General features: G+C 44.9%; 1 long non-coding RNA gene across 2 annotated transcripts in view; it reads left to right on the plus strand.

Annotated features, from left to right (window-relative positions):
• The window catches only part of LOC137201656 (uncharacterized), a 56,158-nt gene extending 38,223 nt beyond the window's left edge, over window positions 1-17,935 (plus strand). Inside the window, exons 1-5 of one of the 2 annotated variants that reach the window (XR_010932272.1) lie at window positions 8,544-9,290; window positions 10,476-10,567; window positions 12,869-13,143; window positions 14,633-14,885; window positions 15,158-17,935. This is a non-coding gene — a long non-coding RNA (uncharacterized lncRNA). Of the gene's footprint in view, window positions 1-8,543; window positions 9,291-10,475; window positions 10,568-12,868; window positions 13,144-14,632; window positions 14,886-15,157 lie in introns of those variants that run through there. The other variant, XR_010932273.1, reaches the window with a different exon arrangement.
• Window positions 17,936-25,514: the final 7,579 nt, after the last annotated feature.

Raw genomic sequence — 25,514 nt, forward strand, 5'->3', positions numbered from 1 at the left:
GCAGAAAAAGCTTTTGACAAAATTCAACACCCATTTATGATAAAAACTCTCCAGAAAGCGGGCATAGAGGGACCTACCTCCACATAATAATGGTCATATGTGCCAAACCCACAGAAAACATCGTTCTCAATGGTGAAAAACTGAAAGCATTTCCTCTAAGATCAGGAACAAGACAAGGATGTCCACTCTCACCACTATTATTCAAAATAGTTTTGGAAGTCCTAGCCACGGCAATCAGAGAAGAAAAAGAAACAAAAAGAATACAAATTGGAAAAGAAGAAGTAAAACTGTCACTGTTTGCAGATGACATGATACTATACATAGAGAATCCTAAAGATGCCACCAGAAAACTACTCGAGCTAATCAATGAATTTGGTAAAGTTGCAGGATACACAATTAATGCACAGAAATCTCTTGTATTCCTATACACTAATGATGAAAAATCTGAAAGAGAAATTAAGGAAGCACTCCCATTTACCATTGCAACAAAAAGAATAAAATACCTAGGAATAAACCTACCTAGGGAGACAAAAGCCCTGTATGCAGAAAACTATAAGTCACTGATGAAAGAAATTAGAGATGATACCAACAGATGGAGAGATATACCACGTTCTTGGATTGGAAGAATCAATATTGTGAAAATGACTGTACTACCCAAAGCAATCTACAGATTCAATGCAATCCCTATCAAATTACCAATGGCATTTTTTACAGAATGAGAACAAAAAATGTTAAAATTTGTATGGAGACACAAAAGACCCCGAATAGCCAAAGAAGTCTTGAGGGAAAAAAACAGAGCTGGAGGAATCAGACTCCCTGACTTCAGACTATACTACAAAGCTAGAGTAATCAAGGGCTTCCCCGGTGGCACAGTGGTTGAGAGTCTGCCTGCCGGTGCAGGAGACACAGGTTCGTGCCCCAGTCCAGGAGGATCCCACATGCCACGGAGTGGCTGGGCCCGTGAGCCATGACCACTGAGACTGCGCGTCCAGAGCCTGTGCTCCACAATGGGAGAGGCCGCAGCAGTGAGAGGCCCACGTACCGCAAAAAAAAAAAAAAAAAAAAAAAAAAAAAAGCTACTGTAATCAAGACAATATGGTTCTGGCACAAAAACAGAAATACAGATCAATGGAACAAGATAGAAAGCCCAGAGATAAACCCACGCACCTTTGGTCAACTAATCTATGACAAAGGAGCCAAGGATATACAATGGAAATAAGATAGTCTGTTCAATAAGTGGTGCTGGGAAAACTGGACAGCTACAGGTAAAAGAATGAAATTAGAACACTCCCTAACACCATACCCCAAAATAAACTCAGAATGGGTTAGAGACCTAAATGTAAGACCAAACACTATAAAACTCTTAGAGGAAAACATAGGAAGAACACTCTTTGATGTAAATCATAGCAAGATCTTTTTGATCCACCTCCTAGAGTAATGGAAATAAAACCAAAAATAAACAAATGGGACCTAATGAAACTTTAAAGCTTTTGCACAGCAAAGGAAACCATAAACAAGACGAAAAGACAACCCTCAGAATGGGAGAAAATATTTGCAAATGAATCAACAGACAAAGGATTAATACCCAAAATATATAAATGGCTCATGCAGCTCAATATTAAAAAAACAAACAACCCAATCCAAAAATGGGCAGAAGACCTAAATAGACATTTCTCCAAAGAAGACCTACAGATGGCCAAGAAGCACATGAAAAGCTGCTCAACATCACTGATTATTAGAGAAATGCAAATCAAAACTACAATGAGGTATCACCTCACACCAGTTAGAATGGGCATCATCAGAAAATCTACAAACAATAAATTCTGGAGAGGGTGTTGAGAAAAGGGAACCCTCTTGCACTGTTGGTTGGAATGTAAATTGATACAGCCACTATAAAGAACATTATGGAGGTTCCTTAAAAAACTAAAAATAGAATTACCATATGATCCAGCAATCCCACTACTGGGCATATACCCAGAGAAAACCATAATTCAAAAAGACACATGCACCCCAATGTTCACTGCAGCACTATTTACAATAGCCAGGTCAGGAAACAGCCTAAATGTCCATCAACAGATGAATAGATAAAGAAGATGTGGTACATATATACAGTGGAATATTACTCAGCCATAAAAAGGAACGAAATTGGGTCATTTGTTGAGACGTGGATGGATCTAGAGACTGTCATACAGAGTGAAATAAGTCAGAAAGAGAAAAACAAATATCGTATATTAACACATATATGTGGAACCAGAAAAATGGTACAGATGAATCGGTTTGCAGGGCAGAAATTGAGACACAGATGTAGAGAACAAACTTATGGACACCTAAGGGGGAAAGCGGTAGGGGTTTGGGGGTGGTGGTGTGATGAATTGGGCGTTTGGGATTGACATGTATACACTGATGTGTATAAAATTGATGACTAATAAGAACCTGTTGTATAAAAAAATAAATAAAATTAAATTTTTAAATAAATAAATAAAAAAATATTCACTTTCACTTGTTTTTGCATGTTAACTGGGACTCAGCTGATATACTCTGGGTTAGGCTGGGTTTGGTTATAACCTGCAGGTTGCATCCACATCGTCTTCAAGTGTCCCTCAACCTTTTTGGACCAGCTGCTAAATAAGGCATATACTTTTCATGGCAAGAGACCAGACCCAACCACCCAAGCACATATCGGGTTTCTGCCTGCATCATGTCCCCAACATGTGACTGGCTGAAGCAAGTCACCTCCCCATGCTCAGTGTCAGAGGTGGTGGTGGTGATTCTTAGGTGGGAGGGAAAGTGAACTCTACCCTGTCTCCTAGTGATGCACTAGGGCCAGAGGTTTGACTATATTTGTTCCTCTCGTCATCCATTTGTTTTTTTTGGGGGGGGGTATGTGAGAAATTTAAAACAGCTGCCATTATCCTATGAAAAACTAGAAGTTCTCTATTTAAATCAACTTAATTTTTTAAAACTAAATTTATTAAATAGTAATATCCATTAAAAAATTTAATGTGTGACATATTTATCATATCATCACATATATATGATTTTACACATATATTAAAATTTTAAGAAAAAATTCCCTATACTGCATACAACCTTCTGATTTACCAACTTGGACACATGTACAAAACTTTTGGAAAAATACTGTCTTAACCTGTAGAGTTTCCCTAAATCGCTGATGTAGGCGTCCCTTGTCCTTTCCACCCGTACAAGAAAGGTGTCTTCATCCGATGGGTCTTAATAGCCTGGGTGATAGTCTAACCAAAAGTGGGAGTCCGGCTGCTCGCTGCTCGAAAGCCAATGAAGAGGCAAGTTTGGTGGAAAGGAAAGTTTGCTTTATTTTGGATGCCAGCAACTAGCCGGGGGCAGTGGGAGGTAGGGCGGACTCCTGTTCAAAGGCCAGCTTCCTACCACTGACAACCAGTGGGCAAGATCTTTTGTTAGACGGAGGGAGGGGGCTACGTGCAGAAACAGTCATCTCTCACAGTCATCTTGAAATTGGTCATCGGTGGTCTGCCCAGCACCCTCTTGATTATTTCAGGTACAGTTAGTCTTCAGTTCCAGGGTTGGTTTGTTTCCATTTCTTTGAGGCAAATTCTCGGAATTGTGGCAGCTTATGTCATGGCTACAGTCTGGTCATCGTGTAGTTAACTTCTTCCACCTGGTGAGGGTTTCAGTATCGACAAGACAGCTCCCAGGATATGGCTCAGAATATTATCTATAGTCCTTGAGAAGGAACTGAAAGTCCTTGAGTACGCTTAATGACTAAATTATTATTATTTAGTCTTGTTGGACAGTTTTCCTTTGTTTCTGCATTTGCTCACTTCTCTGATTAAACGTATTCTTCGTCCACAGACAAAAGGCAGACAGAGGACACGTGTGTGTGGGGGGGCGAGGACCATAGAGTCCTGTTCGCTTCCATAGGTTTGACTACTGCACTTGGCATGCAATAATAACCGGCACTTACACAGCACTCACCATGTCATAGAGGTGCTCCAAGTGCGTTACACATTAGCTAATATATCCTCACAGCAACCCTCCAAAAGTGGTACTATTATTATCCCCACTTTACAGATAAAGTAACCGAGGCACAGGGAATATAAGCAGTTTGCCCAGAGTCACAGATTGAACAAGTCGCTAAGCCCAGATTCAGACCCAGGCAGTATGGTTCCAGAATCCACGTTCTTAACGACTTGGGTGTTCTACCTCTCATGGCAGGTGCTCAGTAAGCGTTTGTTGAGTGAATGGTTGCACAAAATCCCCTACATGGTTGAGCAGAAAAAAACAAATTTAGGGCCACTGGATGGCATTCAGATTTACAGGACCCCTTATAGCACAGACCACCTCTGCAATGTTAGGACCTGCTGTTTGTTTCATAAATGGATATCAAACAGCCCTGTCCCCCAACCAGCTATTAAAGCAGTACTCTATTTAAAAAGAACTAAATGCAATGTGCTATTTGCTTGGTACTTTGCCTGCAGACAGGCATTAACTCGCCCCTAGACAGAAGTGAACCTCCTTTTCCTCACTGCTTTGCAGCCTCCTTGCTAAAACAGTATCAGACGCTCCTGTGAGAGATTGATGTGTATCCTGAATGGGTTAAGAGCTCCAGGCACCATCCTAAGGTGCCCTTAATAACAGCTGATCTCTTTTCTTTTTCCTTTCTCCCTGGAGGCAAACATTAACTCAGCTGGCTCCTAGAATTTATTTGTGCTTAAAATAAATTAACTAGAACCAAAGAGCCTTTCTGAGGTGATGGTACTAGTCTGGAGTGCCCTGAAGACAGTAATCCATTTCAATTCCAATATCTCTGCCTTTTGGGCAACATGATGGGAGCCCACAGTGTTTGCCGTGGTCTCGGGGCAAGCACCGGGCAGGCTTCTGGAGCTGGAAGTCCCTTATACTTTGAGGCTTTGATATAGATTTCTCTGTCTGCTCGCCTGTATGTAATTGGGAGGGGCACCAGAGCAAGAAAGAGTAATGTGACCTTTCAGGGCTGTATAAACAATCATGTCCTCTCTGAATTTGTAGGTTGAGTGATGATGCAAATTAGGGCTTTGGCTTATTCTTCAGGGTGAAGTACCCAGACCTTGAGTTACCTTGAGAATATTTCATCATTATTTCTTCATACCCAGTAAGAGCTCTGCACTGTCCCCCTTCTTAATTAAAGAATCCTTACGTCCTTGTAATAAAATTTCACCCTGTGCTCTCCTCTCCTATCCCACACTTCAACTCTGTCTCCTCCCTCCTCAGTGACGGTAAAGAATCAAAGAACATCCCAGCCTGACCAAAAGCCATACAAAATAATTTACTTAGCATCCACTTAATAAGTATTTACTGAGAATCTTCTAGATATTGGGAGAGTCTTAGCAGAGCCCTACTGCTCCATGCTAAGTCCTGGGAGAGTAGACAAAAAAGGGAAACCTGGATTTCATTTTTGGTCCAGCTCTGTGACCTGCGTAAATTAACCTCTGGGTGGCTTCATCGGCAGGTTTGGGATTACAATGTTTATATTGTGAGTTTTAATAGAAATACTTTATGTATGATGTGTCACATAGTGTTCCCTTTAATAAAAGCTCAACAGGGACTTGCCTGGTGGTCCAGTGGTTAAGACTCAGTGCTCCCAATGCAGGGGGCCCAGGTTCGATCCCTGGTCAGGGAACTAGATCCCGAATGCCACAACTAAGAGCTCAACAAATGCTGGTACTACTCCATCCCCTTTCCCCCCTCCTCCCCAGGAACAGAGGAAACAAAGATAACTATGATACAGCCTTTCTTCTTGAGAGGCGCATAGTTCAGTGGGGAAATAGTTTGTAAAGAGATAAACTCTAATAAAAGGTCTACAGAGGATGAACAACATGCTGTGGGAGCCCAGAGGAGGAAGCAACTGATTTTCTAACAAAATGAAAGCTGGGAAGGCTTTACTGGTAGGATAGCTCAGCTTCTTTATTTTACAGGTGAGAAAACTCATTCCCAGAGAGGTCATGTGACTTGTTCGAGGTCATGTGACTTTTTCAAGGTCATGGTGCATTCGTGGGAGAGCTGAGAGTAAAACTCAGGACTCCAGATCCCAAGCTTGGGGCTTAGGTCACACAGACTATGAGGCAGTCATTGAGAGAGGAAAGAATAAAGGTATCTTACTAAACAGAAAAGTGCAAAGCTGGATTTTGAGTAGATGGGTCTAGAAGCTGGAAGAGGGCTCTAGAGCGAGGGAACCAAGGACTCATCTCATGCTGGACAGAGTGCCTACTCTGTAATTGGAAACTTGAGTACAGTTCATGCTTTGATGATATCCGTGCTCTCTCAGAAAGTAGGTTTATTGTCCCAGAAGCCAGACATGAGAGTGAATTCTGCAGGACAGTGCATTCTAAGGCAGGGCACAGTAGAGAAAAAGAAGCAGGAGGAGGATGGTGTATGTCCTTGACATTGGAACCACCGCGAAGGTCCTCAAGAATCTTGGTGTTGAACAGAAACCTGCAACTGAAACTAAACCATATTTAAATCTGGAGCAAAAGCTTCATTTCTTCTAGACCCAAGTTATGGTTCTGGATTATGCAGATGTTTAACGAATGTAATTTTAAAAATTAAATTGTAAATTAATTAATTAAATTGTAATTTTAAGAATTTACAAATTTTTCATGCCTATAGAATTGTCTTCAGAGACCCTGACCCAAGACCTGAAACTTATCGTCCACTCCTCCCTGCCACCCTCACTGGGTGGCCCTAGGAGCTCCCCAAGTCCCTCGGCAGGAGGGGAGGGAGAAGTTAATGTGTGTGTTCATGTTGTTACAAGTGGCTTCAGGATTAGCCTGAGCTATTAAGGACCAGTTTACCTAAATCCTCCCTAGCCCACCAATGTTTCAATTGCATTGCATGTTTTAAACTCTAGAGCAAAATAGGAAAAGCAGCCTAATGACTTGGGTGTTGGAAAATGGAGAAAGAAAGAGAAATAATCACCCACTTCACTCCTCATCTCCTGCCTCTGGTTCCAGGATGAGATCGTATTTACACTTCAGGTGATCTAAGGAGGATGTAGTCCCCATTTTTTATTTTGTAGGGGAAAGAAAATCAGAAGTGATTTGAGCCTCAAAGCAGCAATGAAACAGAGCTGTATTTCCCGGCATCCTAAGTCCCTGGCAGGTGGGTGGCAATCTTAGGGGGTCTCCACTCCCCCTGCCTTCTTCCCCTCTGTCCTCCCCCCCCCCCCCCCCCCACCAAACAGAGCAGAGGTTCTTGTCAGAATGGAGGACTATTTTCTTTCTAAGATTTCTTTCTTCTTAAGGTCAGGTCAGAGTCTAATTATTATCATTGGCCAATCAATTTATCTTATTTTAAAAGTTGGTGTTTAAGAGCAGAAATAAAGTTATTTTTCTGGCTAGGTTTGATGACCCTTAGAAGATTTTCTCTTATTTTGAGTCTATATTAAGTCAAAATATACTCATTCTCTGAGTTTCGGGTACTGTATGAATATGACTTTTGTTTCCTTATTCTAAGGGGGTTGGAAACAAACTAAAACAATTATCCTTTAGGGAAAATGGTCAGTGTTTAAGCCCACATCTAATTTCCAGTTCCTCATCTCCCAAGGCTCCGTAATTACAGTGAGAACTTTAAGGACTCTCCTGTGTATCTATTTGTTCTTTGGGCTTAAATTGCCTTCCTCAGCAAGAAAGCAAATTGGGCATGACTATCAGCGTTCGTCACCTCTCGGCATCCAACTGCACTTCTGATGGGCCGTCCATGGCTTTTTAAAAATTTATTTATTTTTAACATCTTTATTGGAGTACAATTGCTTTATAATGGTGTGTTAGTTTCTGCTGTATAACAAAGTGAATCAGCTATACATATACACATATCCCCATATCTCCTCCCTCTTGCGTCTCCCTCCCACCCTCCCTATCCACACCAACCATGGCTTTTTCTTTTTTTTAACTTTTTAATATGGGAATTTTCAAATACATATACAAAAGTAGAGAGAATGATGAACCCACATACCCATCGCCCAACTTTAACAGTTATCCTTTTTAAAACCCTCTCTCCTCTCTTCCCAGCATCCCCACTGCTGCAAAGAAAAGTGCGGCCAGGTCCGGGGCTGTTGCCTTTCCAAAGCTCTTAGGACATTCATAGAGCGGAGGTTGTGATACCCAGTGTCATCCAATGTGATGGCCCAAAGTGGGAACCTTTCAGCCTTGCCTCCCACTCCCTTAAGGCTGGCAGCCTTCGGTGTCTATGCAGATTGTAAGTGAGCCAGAGGAGTTCGCACGCCCCCTAATTTGTCATCACCTTGGAGCAGTCAGAACGGATAGGCTGTGTGAGTGCAGTATTTGCATAAGCAGGGTGCCAGGGTGTAGGAGGTGGACGGTGCCACTGAGGACTTTGGCAGCCACCCGCCCTTCCCGGCAGAGCTCTGCGGCTACAGGATAGGGATGAGAATCCTCCCTCAAATTTCCCGCTGGGAGAAGGAAAGCTCGATGGAGAAAAGGTAGAGAAAGTTTGTGTTTTAAAGCTGGCTAATGCTAAATTATGGAGGAGCTCTTTGGGAATCCTTTTTTTTTTTTTTTTTTTTTTTTGTGGTATGCGGGCCTCTCACTGTTGTGGCCTCTCCCGTTGCGGAGCACGGGCTCCGGACGCACAGGCTCAGCGGCCATGGCTCACGGGCCCAGCCGCTCCGCGGCATGTGGGATCTTCCCGGACCGGAGCACGAACCCGCGTCCCCTGCATCGGCAGGCGGACTCTCAACCACTGTGCCACCAGGGAAGCCCTGGGAATCCTTTTTGATCTACATAAATGACAGAGCTGCAACGTGAGCCATGTAACTAACACCGGTCACAGGGCACCTGCTGGCACTGACATTTCCCTTTAGTTTCTGCCCACCCCCTTCCTCATTTGCACCCTTCTCTGCAGTCCCCAGCCCTGTCCCCTCCCAGCAATTCTTCCTTCTGGTCTTGGTGGGTCTTGAGAGGAGCTGGCAGAGTCAAGCAGAACGTGTCTGACTAAGAGCACACAGACTGTCCCGGGGGATGGTTCCTGATGCCCAGCTCTATTGCTGCAAATGAGCAGGAGGTTGTACTTTCCTGAGGCCTGGACGTGGCACGAGCATCCAAGGGAACATCAAACTACTAGAGGAAAAAGGAGAAAAGGGTGATACCGGCGCATTTTGTTTGCATCAGGCAAGAGGTGAAGGCCTGGAGAAAATGCTGCCCTTTGATTGTGCGGAGAGATACGGACAATCCGTATGGAAATGGCACCAACAAGGCGATGGTTTTTCACGTTGTTTTCTTACTTCAGTTGCTACAAAGGTCAGTGGAACTCAGACGTTTGGCGGTGGCTCCTCTCAGATGAGAGTAAGAGCCCAGGGGAAGGGCGTGGGTTCTGACCTCGTTTTCCTTCGGACTGCCTGAGCCACCACTGGGGGGTTTTAACATCTCAGTTTCTGCATCTGGAAAACAAAGGGGCGGATGGCAATGAGTTGGGTGGTTTTCCACTCTCCTCCCAGTAGGAGCAGAGAGCTCTTTCAAACTTCGCCCTTCCACTCCCCGCTGTGTGTTTTCACTGGTTTCTTTGTTTTTGTCACTTAGTTCCCTCAACGCCACCCTCCTGTAGTAAGATGATCCTGTAGTAAGACGGGTTGTTCCACCCTGTCTCTTCCACCCCGTGGACCTGGTCCTGTGATGAGGTGAAGCAGGTCATTGCCTCACCCGTGTGATTTAGGGGGGGTTGTGTGTGTTAGGAGAAATGAAGACCATGTCTTTCCCCAAATGCCGCATCAGTGCCTAAAATTTTGCCATTGCTTGCTCGTCCCTTCCTCTCCAAGATCATTTGCTAAAATATCAGGAACCTTGAGAGCGATCATATAGGTCTAACCAGTCATTGACTCTTTAAAGTATATACGTCTTTCCTGACAGCAAGTTTCCTGATAGGAGGGTAGGGGGAGACTGGGGCCACGGATGGCTGTTCATCTGGTGGCCTGAGTGCGGACACAGTGACGTGTTCTCACACCCAGTTCTAAACCTAAATTGCCCTGCTGAGGAAACGGACAGCCCTTTGTCACCCCGAACTGGGCGCAACCAGAGCTCCATGTTTGTGGGAGTGAAATCTGAAACCAGAGTTGTGGAGCTCAGCTCTTAGCAGCTGTTTTCGGGGCTTGGGATTCAAAGAATGTTAACTTAAATGTACCTTATCAGTAGTTGCTTGATACAAAGGAAAAAAAAAAATCCCAGAAAATTTCCTTCAACTATCCCTAAGGTGACTCTGGTCCAATGAAAGCGAGGCCTCCAGAAATCCCAAGCTTATAGGTAATAGGGCCTGCCCTCCCATGACCGTGTAGTTTATGAGGAGAACATCATTTTAATTTGCATTGCTCTCGTCCCTGCTCTTGTATTCTAATACCCAGTAGCGCGATAAGGAGAAAGGGAACTAATTGCCAAATATTAACAGAGTTGTTCAAGGGACCTGCATTTTCTGATGCTGCACATCTTTTTCAGAAACCTTGCCTGTGGCTGACAGCCTGCTTGGCACACTCCTGCTGAAGTCCTTTGGTGATGAAGAGCAGGCCTGACAAATGACCAGATTCCAGGTAGGCCAGTGAGGGCAACAGTCTGCGACCTGGGGGAGATTGAGGCCTTAGAAGGGCTTCCGCGGATGAATGTATCCAGTCTAGGAGGGAGGGGGGCAGCCAAAGAGAGCCACCTAGGGAAAGCAGATTGAAAGCAGCTTTGAAAAATTCTTTTTTTCTCCTTTATTTAAAAAATCTTTTTAGTTTGCTAATTGAAGTAGAGTTGATTTACAATATTGTGTTAGTTTCAGCAAAATGATTCAGTATTTTCTTTTCAGGTTCTTTTCCGTTATCGGTTATTATAAAATATTGAATAGAGTTCCCTGTGCTATACAGTAACTCCTTGTTGCTTATTTATTTTATGCATAGTAGTGTGTATCTGTTAATCCCATAGTCCTAATTTATCCCTTCACCCTCCCCCTCCTCTTTGGTAACCATGTTTTCTATGTCTGTGAGTCTGTTTCTGTTTTGTAACTAAGTTCATTTGTATCATATCTTAGATTCCACATATAAGTGATATCATATGATATTTGTCTTTGTCTGACTTACTTCACTTAATATGATAATCTCTAGGTCCATCCATGTTGCTGCAAATGTCATTATTTCATCTTTTTAATGGCTATGTAATATTCCACTGTATATATATGTACCACATCTTCTTTATCCATTCATCTGTCAATGGACTTGTAGGTTGCTTCCATGTTTTAGCTACTGTAAATAGTGCTGCAATGAACACTGGGGTGCATGTATCTTTTTGCATTAGAGTTTTCATCTTTTTTGGGTATATGTCCAGGAGTGGGATTTCTGGATCATATGGTAGCTCTATTTTCAGTTTTTTAAGGAACCTCCATACTGTTTCCTATAATGGAAACTATACATTCCCACCAACAGCATAGGAGGGTTCCCTTTGAAGAATTCTGAAATAAGGATATGGAATAATGCTGGTCACCTCCACATCCCCACATAGAAACCCGCTTAATTAAAAAAGCTGGGCTTATTAGGAGATGTTGAGCGCCAGCCTCCTAGGTATTAAGCACTTTTCTGTGTATAATATGATGGAAACTACCACTGATTTCTGAGCAAACCCAGGGTGATAGAATTTTAGCTGAGAGGTCATTATTCAGCCAAGGACTAATTTCTGGCTCCTTCTGGAACCAGGTGTGGCCATATGACAAAGCTCTCATCTGTAGACTGTGAATGGAAGTGATGTGAGCTCCTTCTGGAACCAGGTGTGGCCATATGACAAAGCTCTCATCTATAGACTGTGAATGGAAGTGATGTGAGCTCCTTCTGGAACCAGGTGTGGCCATATGACAAAGCTCTCATCTATAGACTGTGAATGGAAGTGATGTGAGCTCCTTCTGGAACCAGGTGTGGCCATATGACAAAGCTCTCATCTATAGACTGTGAATGGAAGTGATGTGAGCTCCTTTCAGACCTGGCCATAGACCTTGTTCATGAGCTCATGCCTACCACCACCCTCCTTGATCGCTGGGACGGCAATCCCCCAGTAGCCATTGGAGCCATGAGTTGAAGGTGATAGAGCCACCCTCTGCCTGGACCCCTCAAAAGAATGCTTGGAGCACAGTGCTCCCCAACTGCCCGCTCTAGGCTACTAACATGAAAAGGAAAAAACTTCTATTATCCTTGGGCCATTGCATTTTGGGGTTCATCCATTGTAGCAATTTAGACCACACTGTCCTAGTCCATTTGGCCTGCTATAACAAAATACTATAGACTGGGTAGCTTATAACAGAAATTTCTTACAGTTCTAGGGACTGGGAAATCCATGGTCAAGGTGACAGCAGATTCACCGTCTGGTTCTTAGACTGTTATCTTTTCACTGTGTCCTCATATAGCAGAAAGGGCTAGGGAGCTCTGTGGGGTCTCTTTTATAAGAACACTAATGCCATTCATGAGGATTCTGCCCTTACGACATAAGCACCTCCCAAAGGCCCCACCTCCTAATTCCATCACCTGGGGGGTTAGGCTTTCAACCTATGAGTGTTGAGGGACACAAACATTCAGCCCATTGCACTGCTTAATATATACAACAACTGTGGAAAGTAGGTGATGTCACTGTTTTATAGGTTAAGAATTTGCAACTCTGAGAATTTAAGGGATTTGTTTATTTACCCAAAGTCATGTGGATTTGATTTGAAGGTGGAATCATGATTTGGACTGGAGTCTGTCTGGTTTAAACCTGTAACTCCTCAAAGTTCAGGCCTCCAGAGAAAAGGAGGGAGGAGCAGATGGTTTGGTGTCTGATTCAGTTGGGACGTCCACTAACTCAAGCCCACATTCACACCACTCTTCCTGCAGCTCCAGCTGCTGTCCCCCTGAACTTCATGTTGGAAGAATGTGAGGACTGGAAGGGGCCTCGATAATCACCAAGCTCAGTGGTTTTCAAATTTCATTTTGGCAACAGAAACCCTTCTCGTGAAATGTCATTCGGAAGCCCTGTGAGTGGAACAGGTCAAAGCGGAGCTTGTATCTTTGAAGCGGGGGTCTGCTCACCTCTTACCCACATAGCCCCTGGAGGCTTCCTCAAAGCAGGTCAGAGAACCACTGATTGGGTCCAGCCCTTCATTTCACAGGTAAGAAAACAGCGGAGTACTACGTGTCTTCATCAGGGTAACACAGATGGTAAATGGCGGGGCAGGGACAGAAACCCAGGCTCCTCATGTTCATATTTAGAAATCTTTCCATTGCACTGGGTGGGCTTCTTCTTTTGAGATATCAGCCCTTGACCCCGATCCAAGATGCCCAGCCTCTTTATTCAGTAAGGACAGAATGGCAGAGAGTCAGAGTTAAGTATTGTATTAGTTTTGTTCCTGTGTCACAAATTACCACTAACTCCATGGCTTAAACAGTACCCATTTATTATCTCAGTGCTCTACAGGCCATGTAAGCGCAGCTGAGTTCTCTGCTCACAAGGCTGAAGTCAAGGTGTTGTCTGGGTTGGACTGTTGTCTGGAGGCTTTGCGGAATTATCCACTTTGAAGCTCATTTATGTTGTTGCTGGAATTCAGTTCCTTGTGGTTGCACGACTGAAGTCTCTGTCCTCCTGCTGGCTGTTGGCCGTTGGTCACTCTCAGCTTCTGGAGGCCACTCTCTTCAGGTCATTCCCTGTGGCTCCCTCCGTCTTAGCAACAAAGAACCTCCCTCACATCAAATCCCTCTTACATGTCACTTCTCTCTCACTTCCCCTTCTGCCACCAGCCAGAGGAAGCTTTCTGCTTTAAACTGCTCATGTGATTAAGTTCCGTCCATTTGGATAACCTTCCTGTCTCAGAGTCACCTGATGAGTAGCCTTAAGTACATCCGCTAATCCCTTTTGACGTGCACAGTAGCATCATCTCGGGAGTGACACCAAGGGGTGAAGGTCATGGGCCATCTTAGAAATCTGCTTCCCATGCTAACTCTGTAGCTCACATTACCTTCCTTCGGGGCCTCACCTGTAACACGATTTACCTCTGTGACCTCCTAACAACCTTTTGCCAAATTCTCTTTCCTCTCCTGGGGAGAGAAAACAGCCTAGTTATGTTGGTTTTTCTTTAACATGGTCTGTAGGGCCAGGGCAGGTAGTAAGATCTGCAGAGTGTGTTCCCAGCATGGGCAGCTCTGACAGGGTGAGCTCAGCACCTGTATTTCTGGCTACATGCAGGAAGGCGGGTGGCAAGCCTGGGATCTTGGAAACATCAGAAGGGGATAGGGCCTCCCTTCCTCTGGTGCTTGTCATAGAATGATGCGCACCACGATCTCCTCCCTTTATAGATTATTCCAGAGGGGAGACAGGATTTAACCAAAGTTTGTAGGACTAGCCAGAGCTCCTAGTTCAATGTTGTTTCTGCTGCTCTAGGTCAATACTAGGGTCAGCTGTTTTCTTTGCCAGTTCTTTGCTCTGGCCTCTAGAGGATCTCTATGAAAAGCCTTGCATAGTGTCTTCAGTTTGTTTCCTGCCCTCTAGTCTAGCAGGTAGGATTGCTGGTCGCCTTATCCAGGCCCAAGAAACATGGGAAATTGCATATTCCAAGTATCATGCTGGTCGATTCTTTTTTTTTTTTAATTTATTTATTAATTTAGGCTGCTCCAGGTCTTAGCTGCCACGTGCTGGATCTTCGTTGCGGCATGCCTGATCCTTTAGTTGTGGTAAGCGGACTTCCTAGTTGCGGCATGCATGTGGGATCTAGTTCCCTGACCAGGGATCAAACCCGGTCCCCCTGCATTGGGAGCGTGGAGTCTTACCCACTGGACCACCAGGGAGGTCCCATGCTGGCCGATTCTGACAGAGCATTCCAGAGAAAGTATCTGCCATCAGTTGCAGAAGAAAACTGAGGTGAGAAAGACAGGCGGGGCTGGAAAAGAAGATGCCAAGGGCAGGAGGTGGTATGCTTAAGCTCCTGGGTTTCTAGTTTTTCTGTGGCAATGGGTTTGCAACATGACTTTGGAGGACTAGACCAAGGTCTGGGTGTGATACCGGAGGCTCCAAGGCTTGTGTCAGGGGCGGCAGGGGAGGGATGGGTGCAGGAACTGAAAAGCCTGGTGGGTATGAGATAGGATAGTTCATGCTTTAAGGAACATCTACATTTGTGTTCTTTATTTTTTCAGAAGTGAGGATTAAAAGAATAAAGGATAGAGGAAATGAAGGGAAGAATAGAGCCATCAGAGGTGATGATATTGAAGTCTGATGCTGACCCAATTCTGATGCTGACCCAGAGAAAATTTCACCTGCTTGCATTTCCACTGACCAACTAAATAAAGGGCTGGTTAAGAAGCTTCGAGGGACTTCCCTGGTGGCGCAGTGGTTAAGACTCTTCACTCCCAGTGCAGGGGGCCCGGGTTCGATCCCTGGTCAGGGAAATAGATCCTGCATGCCGCCACAAAGAGTTGGCATGCCACAACTAAGGAGTTCACGTGCCACAACTAAGGAGCCCGTGAGATGCAACTAAAAAAAAGGAGCCTGCCTGCCACAACTAAGGAGCCCACGTGCCACAACTAAGAAGCTGGTGAGCCACAACTAAGGAGCTGGCCTGCCACAACTAAGACCCAACGCAACCAAATAAATAAATAGATAAATAAATAAATATTTTTTTTAAAAAAAGAAGAAGATTTGAGACTACTTCTCTTCCAATCACCACTGGAAAATACACATGAGTCTCCCTCCCATTAGAGACACATGCTACCAGGGATATCCAAGTTCTGCTGGGGAGGAATTTGGCTCTAAAAAGTCAGATCTTTTTAGAGCTGGTCCCATAAACCACAGGCACAGGCCCCACGCAAAGCCTTCCTCTGGGCCTTTTAGATTGTGTCAGGTCCTAGGGTTGGCAACACCATCACCTCCACCAAATGACTCTGCAAGTTTCAAATCTCCGAAAACAAAGGTCTTGGGAGGAAAAAAGTGGCAGAGAGATGGAAATGGACCAGGACCCAAGGGCAGATGCTGGAGGAGGTGCTGCAATAGCATCCTTTGTGCATCCTGTCCAGGTTCTCTGAATATGCCCTTGAGTTAGGGCTGTGGGTGCAGTGGAATAAAGACAATTCATAGTTATTGTCTTGGAAGAGGGCAAGGACTTCTCCCAATAAGGACCCTCTTATTGCAACAAAGTCTCCAGACTCCTGGCTGGAAGCTGTCCTAGGCCCACGTCTTTCCCTTTGCAATCCAATGTCCTTCCACCAGGCTGGGCTTCTGGAGAGCATCATCTAGACCCGGGCACCCCAGTCCAGGACAGTGGGGAGGGGCGGGCTCTGGTGCTGTTGGGGACCTTCACCGCTGGCTTCAGTCATCTCTCCCAGCTCTGCTCTTCCCTTTGAAGGGATGCAGTTGACAAGCGGGTCTATTAGAGCCTTAACTGAATCGTCAGCACACCAGCCATTAGCGGCTGCTGATGAGGGAATCCAGAGGACTACAGCATCAATTATCAAGTTTGACTTCTGGACGCGGCTCTGCCAACAGTGGGCTCTCATGAGAGTCTTTAGAAAATGTGATGGAGGCAGGGAGGAGAGGCCTGTGCCCATGGTGTGGCTGTGCCCAGGATAGGCTCTTATGGGGCCTGCTCTATGTGGCTACAGGTCCCGGGGCAGCCAGTGCATCGGAGACAGAAGAGCGTCCCACCCACAGGCCTGCATGCCTCTCTCCCAGACCTTTACAGCTTCCTGAAAATGCATATGCTTCTTTGCCTCCCACAGCTGTTTCCTCCGTAAGTCTTGCCATCTCATCCGTGGTCTTCCTTAATGCCTTTAGTCAAAATCATTCCCAAGTTTCCCATCATCCACAACCATCCTAAGAGTCACCGAGTCCTTGGAATGCCAACTTGTTAATATCTCTCTGGACTCCTCTTCCTTTCCTTCTCCTACTACTTTAGTTCAAGCCCTCATCATCACCATGGAAATGGTCACGTAGGGAAATTGGTCTCTCCATCTCCAGTTCATCTCCTCACCTATGTCCAAATCATTCTCTTCCTAAAAAGCCAATTTGATTGCCACTTCTCAAAACCCTTCAGGGATCCTTATAGCTTACAGGAGAAAGCATGATTCTTCAGCAGAGCATTATAGGACCTCCATGATCTTGGATCCTTACATCTCACCCTCATATTCCCTCATTCTCTGGTTTTCAAATCTAGCTGGAGCCACAGCGCACTGCCTGCCTTTCCCTAAAGTACCAAAATGTTGTGGTCATCATCTTACTTTGCACATGCAGATGTGTCTACCTGGAGGGCCTTCCCCCACTGGATCACGTGGGAAACTTGTACCTGTCTATTAAGTCTCATGTAAGAATTCTTCCTAATTCACCCCTTCTTTCCCGGGAGCCCTGTACATAGTTTTCTCCTAGCACCTAATCACACTACAATTATAATTATTTATTTGTCTCCCCTACTGGACTTTGAGATCATTAAGGACATCAGCTTCAGTATTTATTTCTGGAAGCCTTGGGTCGAGCACACGTGTCTAGCGCATCAAAGACATTCAGTATGCTACCATTACTACAGTGTGTGCTTGACCAATGGATTAGAATACTGACGATGTTTCTTCCAGTTCCTTTCATGGATCTGTATTGATGTGCATTTTATTATTCTATGTGGGATTGTTAGTTGTTCACAGTCTAATTCTTTCAAACCCAAAGAGAAATGTTTTAGCCGTCAGAAATACCCACCCTCTACCCCAAGAGCTCAGCACATGACCTTGGGATCCTTGAATATTTATGGAATTAAACTAAAATCTGCAAGTGTTAATTGAGCCTCTTGTTCTACTGAGGCCCTAGAAAGAGGTGCTTGGGGAAAATGTCAGACTGTAATAACCTATATGGGAAGAGAATCTGGAAAAAAATGGATATATGTCTATGTGTAACTGAATCACTTTGCTGTACACCTGCAACTAACACAACATTGTAAATCAACTATACTCTATTATAAAATAAAAATTAAATTAAAAAAAATTAAAAGCCTATGGGGTGGGACAGGGATAAATTAGGAGTTGGGGATTAACAGATACACACTACTGTATATAAAATAGATAAACAACAAGGACCTACTATATTACAAGTTATATTTAATAGCTTGTAGTAACCTATAATGGAAAAGAATCTGAAAAAGTATATATATATGTATATATATATGCACATGTATAAGTAACTGAATAACTTTGCTATACACCTGAAACCATATACACCTGAAACTAACACAACATTGTAAATCAACTATTCTTCACTAAAAAAGCAAAACAAAACAAAACAGAACCCCACAGCTGTCACAACAGCCTCAGATGGTGTGCAGCCCTGTGCCCAGCCTACGTATGAGAAAACCAAATCCCATGGAAAATAGGAAGGGCTCATACCACACTGCCTGCTGCCAGGGCTCCAGACTCCCACCTGCAGTGACTACCGCCCGGTAGCCATATGTGGTTAATGTAAGTCAATCACTCCAACTGGGAGGGAAGCTCTTCCTGCTTCCTCCCATCCCCTCCATCTGCTAATGCTTTGCCATCCGGGGGATTGTCCGCACATCAAAACCTGTCAGATTGGACAAAACGAGATAACAACGCAGAGATTAAACTCTTGCCCGAAGTGGTAGCCTTTGTGCAGCCCAGAAGTTGCTTTGTCTGGGGACTTTTAAAATTGAATCACACAGTCTCAAAATGAGGACAGTTAAGCCCCATAAGAGAAGAGAATTGTTCAGGGTAGTCTTCCCGGTACCTAAAGAGATACCTTGCACACAGTAGGCACTCAATAAATATTTAAGAAAAATACTGCAAATGGTAGCAACAGGAGCGTTTCAGCAGTGTTTAGAAGGCCATGCCCATTCTTATTCTTACACTTACTTATACCAGGAGCACCTATGAGATGCTGAGCTGCTTTGCATACACTCAGCCCTGTTCTTGTCTCTTTCCTCCATCAGCCCAGAGGGGAAAGCCATAGCACAGCCTGCATGTCCTGCAGAGCGGGAGGCTGTGGGTTGCCCACTTCCTGCAGCAGCCTCTTCACCCTTAGTTCACTAAAAGGCAAAATTTCAAAACAGGCATGGGACTAAGGTGAGCTGAAAGAGGCAGAAATTAATTGTCCCACTCATCTTATTACAGGCCTTGCTCTAAAGAAACTCATTCTGTCAGCTTTAAGGAAATGGGAGTCTAATTGCCTGTAAAAATACATGTGTGAACTTTCTCCTAAAATGTATTACATTCAATCATATATTTTGACCTCACCCTGGGTGAGTTTATCCAATTCTTTCCTGAAATGGATGAAACAATGTCCATATATTGATATTTAAATCATGCCCTGTGGATCCCAATCTTTTTTTAAGTGAAATTTTGGCTGAGATAATCACAGATGTGAATGCAGTTTTATGAAATAATACGGAGAGACCCCCTACCTCCTTTACCCAGTTTTCCCCAATGGTTAACGTCTTGCAAAACTATAGTACAATATTGCAACCAGAATATTGAAGTTGGTGAAATCCACAGATTTTGCTCAGATCTTCCTCATTTTACTTTTACTCACTTTGGCATGTGTATTTAGTTCTCCACAATTTGATCCCACGTATAAGTTGTGTATCTACCACCATAATGGGATGGTGAGCTATACCATCACCACAGGGATTTCTCATGCTCCCTTAATAACCACAGCCTACACCCTCCCCACACCCCACTCCCCATTACATTTGCACGTTACATGACTCTCCATGGTCTTTCCCAATTTGATGGCTATAAGTACTCCATTTTAAGAATTTATCAATACCATATTCACCCAATCCTCAATAGTTGAACATTTTTTAGATGTATCTATTTTTGTTGTTGGAAACTCTATATTCAGTTTGGCTTCAGAAACTCCTGAAAGGCCTTAATGGTCAGAAGCATCTTTCCTGGCCATCCTGAAATGTCCCCACTAGCATTCTGTCCCTATAGCTGGAGGCTTTGATTCCTGTTCTATGCAAACAACCCTGGAGGTTCTATCCATAACTTGTATATAAATGAGAAAGGAAGAGAGAAGTGAAAAGTTTTAATAAAGGGAAAAGGGTAAAGAGAGGGTGTGAATACAGGAGGATGGAGGTAAATTGGGGGATTTTAAGTGTAGGAACCTATCTTCATTGCAATTTGCCTGGCCTGAACCCCCACTGCTAATGAACTCGGATGATCTGACGTTCTCTGATCCAGGGCTCCATTCGGCCTCTCTCCCAGCCCAGGTCCTGGTGTCAGTCTTTCCAGGCACAGGTGGAGTTTCTGCAGCTGACTCAGGCCTGGGAGGAGACCGTGCACAGGCTCCCCTGGCTCCTGTCCTAGGATCCCCAGCCAGCAGAGCCGGGCACGAAAGCCCCACACCAGTGACAGCACAGGGAGCAAGTGGCTGGCCCCCTGCACCACCCATCCTGGCAAGCTGGGAGTCTGGTTGGCATCACTCCCGGCTCATTTCTAAGAGCTCGCTAGCTAGATATTTACTGGGAGGGACCCTTGGCAAGAGGAGGAAGCTGGGCAGAAATGGTGCCCAGGCCCATTCACCCACTGCGCTGTGGCAACTGAGGTGTATTGCCCTGATGGAGTTTGGTTTATGACACAACTTTAGCAAGCTTCTTCCCCAGGCTGTCCCTCACCCGGATGGCCAGGGGAAGAGGCGAGGCAACCCTTCCATCACCAGAGGCAGGATGCAATGCTTATTGTGTGTCCCTCACTCTGTAGCAAGGGAAATTTGATTTATTTTAGAGTTAATCTGTCACCCTCTGGCATCCTTTCAAGGTGGACCTTGAGCATAATTGCAGGATCTGGATAAAATGGGGAAGTCAAATTCAATTTATCCCATTAACATTTAAAAGACATTTAATTACAATAAAAACTGAAAAGCATTTAATGTGAATGGGACCATGGCTTTATCTTCTCTCTGTGTTTTCCCCACCAATCTCTCTCTCCCTACTGCCATTGGCCTGTTGGAACTTTGTTTCCTGGTTTTAAGGGTTCCCATGAGCCTCGGCCCCATTGTCACCTTGGCTGCAGCAGGGGGAAAGGAAGTGCTATGTCCTCTCACCGCCCTTTGTGCAGACCTAGATCCACTCATCCCTGTCTGCATGGTCATCGCATTGTCTGCTCTGCTGCACTTTACTTTTCGTATCTTATCCCGTCCCCTCTTCCCTTCAAGGGCCAGGGAGTAGGACAGATGGGATGCAGTCACATCTGCCTCTTTCAGCTGTCCCCTCGCCAAGCCCTCAGTCCGAGCTGGACTGTCCAGCACCCAGAAGAGACACACTCGCAGAGCACCACAAAGCCGGGGCAGCTAAGGGTGTGATTTTAGAAAAAGATAGTATATTTCATTTTTCTCCAAGGTCACCAAGGTAGACAAGAAAGACTAGCATTTGGTCAGATTTCTTCATACTTATTTTATGATTAGGTATTGCTTTTACTTTTAATTCTATATGGGATTGTGGGAGGCAGACAAATGGTCCCCCAAAGATGTGCGTGCCCTAATCTCGGAAACCGTAAATGTGCTATGTTATACGGTCAAGGGAAATTAAGGGGGCAAGTGGATTAAGGTTGCTAATGAGCTGCTTTATTTTATTTTATTTAAAAAAAATTATTTATTTATTTGGTTGCCCTGAGTCTTAGTTGCGGCAGGTGGGCTCCTTAGTTGTGGCTTACAGGCTCCTTAGTTGCAGCATGCAAACTCTTAGTTGCGGCATGCATGTGGGATCTAGTTCCCTGAGCAAGCATCGAACCCAGGTCCCCTGCATTGGGAGCACAGAGTCTTAATCACTGTGCTACCAGGGAAGACCCATGAGCTGACTTTAAAATAGGAAGGTGACCCTGGATTATCCAGGGGGCCCAATGTAACAAAAAGGGTTCCTAAAAGTGGAAGGGGGGGCAGAAGACAAAACCAAAGTGCTATAATGTGAGAAGGGCTTTACCCACTCTTGCTGGCTTTGAAGATGGAGGAAGGGGCCACGGTCCAAGGAACACAGATGGCCTCTAGAAGCTCGTGAGGGAAGGAAAAGGGTTCTGCACCGAGAAGCCTGCAGAAAGGAACACAGCCCAGCTGACACCTTGATTTTAGCCAGTGGGACCTATGTTGGACTCCAGATCTCCAGAACTGTGAGATATCAAATCTGTATTGTTTTATATCACTGAATTTGTGGGTGTTTGTTAAAGTTTGGAAACTAATCCAGGCCCTGCCTAGATTAGGGGAGGAGAAAGATGCCTGGAGCCACACCATCATCCCCAGCAAACATATTCATTCCCAAGCATCTTCCAGGTGAAAGGCAATGTGTTGGGGCCTGGTCCTTGCCTTACATAAACCCTAGAGGGGATGGCACAAAGCAGGTGCTCAGTGGGGCTCTGGACAGGGAGTCTTTGGGGTTTGCAGGCTGGAGCTAGTCCAGGGTCAACTTTAGTTGGGTAAACTCGGGAAAGGTATTTAATATCTCTGAATTCCCATTTCTCCACATTATAATGGATATAATAATAATATTAGAGTTGATATGAAGAATGAATGAGTTAATATTTGGAAAGCCCATATAACAGTGCCTGGCACGTGAGAAAGGCCATATAAGTGTTAGTTATCACTGGACTTTTAGGAAAGTCTTTAGGGGCAAAGCAGCCTTCAAGGAAGAAAAGTTAGAGAGATAATAAAAATAACCAATATTTACCAACTCCTTCCTGTGGATCAGCAGTGTGGTAAGCATTTATCTTTATAACATTATGTGCAAGGATTAATCTTAGTTCCACCTTACAGGCGCACAAAGCTTAGAGGCTTAGAGAGCTAAATAGCCCAACAGTTGAGAGGCCGAGTAGGGATGCAAACCCAGATTCTTGTCCTTTCAGCCAGCACACTTCTACGACTGCTCGGAGGCGGGGATGAGCACATGTTGGAAGAAAATCGAGGCAGGCAGTTAGTTTAGTGGAAGCCGAAGGCTGGTATGAAGGAGGAGCTCACTGGGACCGGGCTGGGAAGTCAGAGGGGCCAGACAGTGATGGCCTTGAACAGCAAGATGTTATTATTTAGGGAAGAGAAACAGATGGACTTGTAAGAACATGAATCTGGCAGGTGTGTCGGGGGGGATGGATTCAAGAGAAGGGGATCCAGATGTAGACAAAGCAGTTAGGGCATCATCCCAGATGCAGAGGTGCTGGGGTAGAGAAGATGTGAGGAACAGGTGAGTGAGGAAAGTAATACAAAGGAAGCACTCCCACAGAATGGGAGAAAATATTTGCAAATGAAGCGACCGACAAGGGATTAATCTCCAAAATATACAAACAGCTCGTGTAGCTTTATGTCAAAAAAAAAAGACCCAATCAAAAAATGGAAGCTCTAAATAGACATTTCTCCAAAGAAGACACACAGAGGGGCAAAAATCACATGAAAATATGCTCAACACCACTAGTTATCAGAGAAATGCAAATCAAAACTACAACGAGGTAGCACCTCATGCCGGTGAGAGTGGCCATCATCAAAAAGTCTACAAACAATAAATGCTGGAGAGGGTGTGGAGAAAAGGGAACCCTCCTACACTGTTGGTGGGAATGTAAATTAATACAGCCACTATGGAGAACAGTATGGAGGTTTCTCAAAAAACTAAAAACAGAGCTACCGTATGACCCAGCAACCCCACTCCTGGGCATATATCCAGAGAAAACCATAATCTGAAAGGATACATGTGCCCCAGTGTTCATTGCAGCACTGTTTACAATAGCCAAGACATGGAAGCACCTAAATGTCCATTGACAGAGGAATGGATAAAGAAGATGTGGTACATATATACAATGGAATACTACTCAGCCATAAAAAAGAATGAAATAATGTCATTTGCAGCAACATGGATGGACCTAGAGATTCTCATACTGGGTGAAGTAGGTCAGACAGAGAAAGACAAACATCATATGGTATCACTTATATGTGGAATTTAAAAAATGGTACAAATGAACTTATTTACAAAACAGAAATAGAGTTACAGGTGTAGAAAACAATCTTATGGTTACTGGGGAGAAAGGGGAGAGGGATAAATTGGGAGATTGAGATTGACATAAAGACCAATGACCCAGCTGCCTGGCCCCATCTGCCGCAGGAAGTGGGGAGCTCACCACCCCTGAGTCTCCCTTCTCTGCCCCACCTCCCTGCAGGTTATCCCCCGTCCCCTGCCACCCTACCCCGTTCTTTCTGGCGCGTTGGGAATTCAACCCAAGCGCATGCTCTCTGAACATTGAAACATCGCCCCAATCATCCTGCACGCAGCTGTCAGATCAGGATTAAGTGCAAAGGAACCGAAACAAGGAAACAAACAACCGAAACAAGAAAAGCAAATAACAGAGGAGGCTGCGGAAAAGCCTCCCTACCAGCCCAGTGATGAACAGAGAGCCCCCTTGGAGTTTACATCTCCCCTTCGTGCAGTTGCAGGTTCCGAGCCGACGTCACCCCGCCTGGCAGATCCCCATGGAGCAAACCCACTGGACACCCGAGCTCTCTTGGTTGGACCGTCTTTGCAGCAGAGTAGGGGGCTCTGTAGGTGCCATGACACAGAGGGTGGCCGACAAATGTGGGATTTAAGGAAAACAACATCCCAGAGGATTTTCTGATGATTTATTTAAAACATTCAGTCGCAGAGTCAGTAACAGAAGCAAAAAAGAACAAAAAAGTGCAGGAGTTGATAAAGTCATTAGCCGGGGAGAGAGGATGTCCCAGGGTGCAGGAGACATGATCGCCCGGATGGAGGCCGGAGTGGGTGGAGAACGGCACCCACACGCCCTCCACACAGCCCTGGGCACCAGGGAGCTCCGAGGAGCTGTTTCAAGCTTTTTGGCTTGGTCCACCCAGAGACCTGGCCCCGAGGACTCAGGAGTCCCACGGAAGAGCAGAGCCAGTAGCCTGGAAGGCAGAGCAGGATGGCTTAAGGCTGCAGTCGGTCAGGAGGTTTAGAAACTTGCAGGGGTTATTATGGAAGGAAAACCATTCCAGCTGGAAATCAGAGAGAGTGCGAAGTGGGTCAGAAGGTTCAAGAACATGTTTCAGCACATTTAGACCTTTGGCAGAGGACCATGGGGCCGCTTGCTTCCTACCAGTTCTTTTTTTTTTTTTTTTCTCTTTTATTTATTTTATTTTTATTATTATTTTATTTTTATTATTTTTTTTGCGACACGCGGGCCTCTCACTGTTGTGGCCTCTCCTGTTGCGGAGCACAGGCTCCAGACGCGCAGGCGCAGCGGCCATGGCTCACGGGCCCAGCCGCTCCGCAGCATGTGGGATCTTCCCAGACCGGGGCACGAACCCGTGTCCCCTGCATCGGCAGGCGGACTCTCAACCACTGCGCCACAAGGGAAGCCCTTATTTTTACTTTTATTATTTTTTTTACATCTTCATTGGAGTATAATTGCTTTACAATGGTGTGTTAGTTTCTGCTTTATTATTTTAATGAACCCAGTAGATCAAGACTTTTCCTGGAGGGGAGCTCAGTGTGAGTGGTGGACCTCAGAGAGCTGCCTGCTCGTTTGCCTTTATGCCGAT

Source organism: Pseudorca crassidens, chromosome 11 (genome assembly GCF_039906515.1).
Source record: "Pseudorca crassidens isolate mPseCra1 chromosome 11, mPseCra1.hap1, whole genome shotgun sequence".
In the NCBI taxonomy this organism is placed as follows: domain Eukaryota; kingdom Metazoa; phylum Chordata; class Mammalia; order Artiodactyla; family Delphinidae; genus Pseudorca; species Pseudorca crassidens.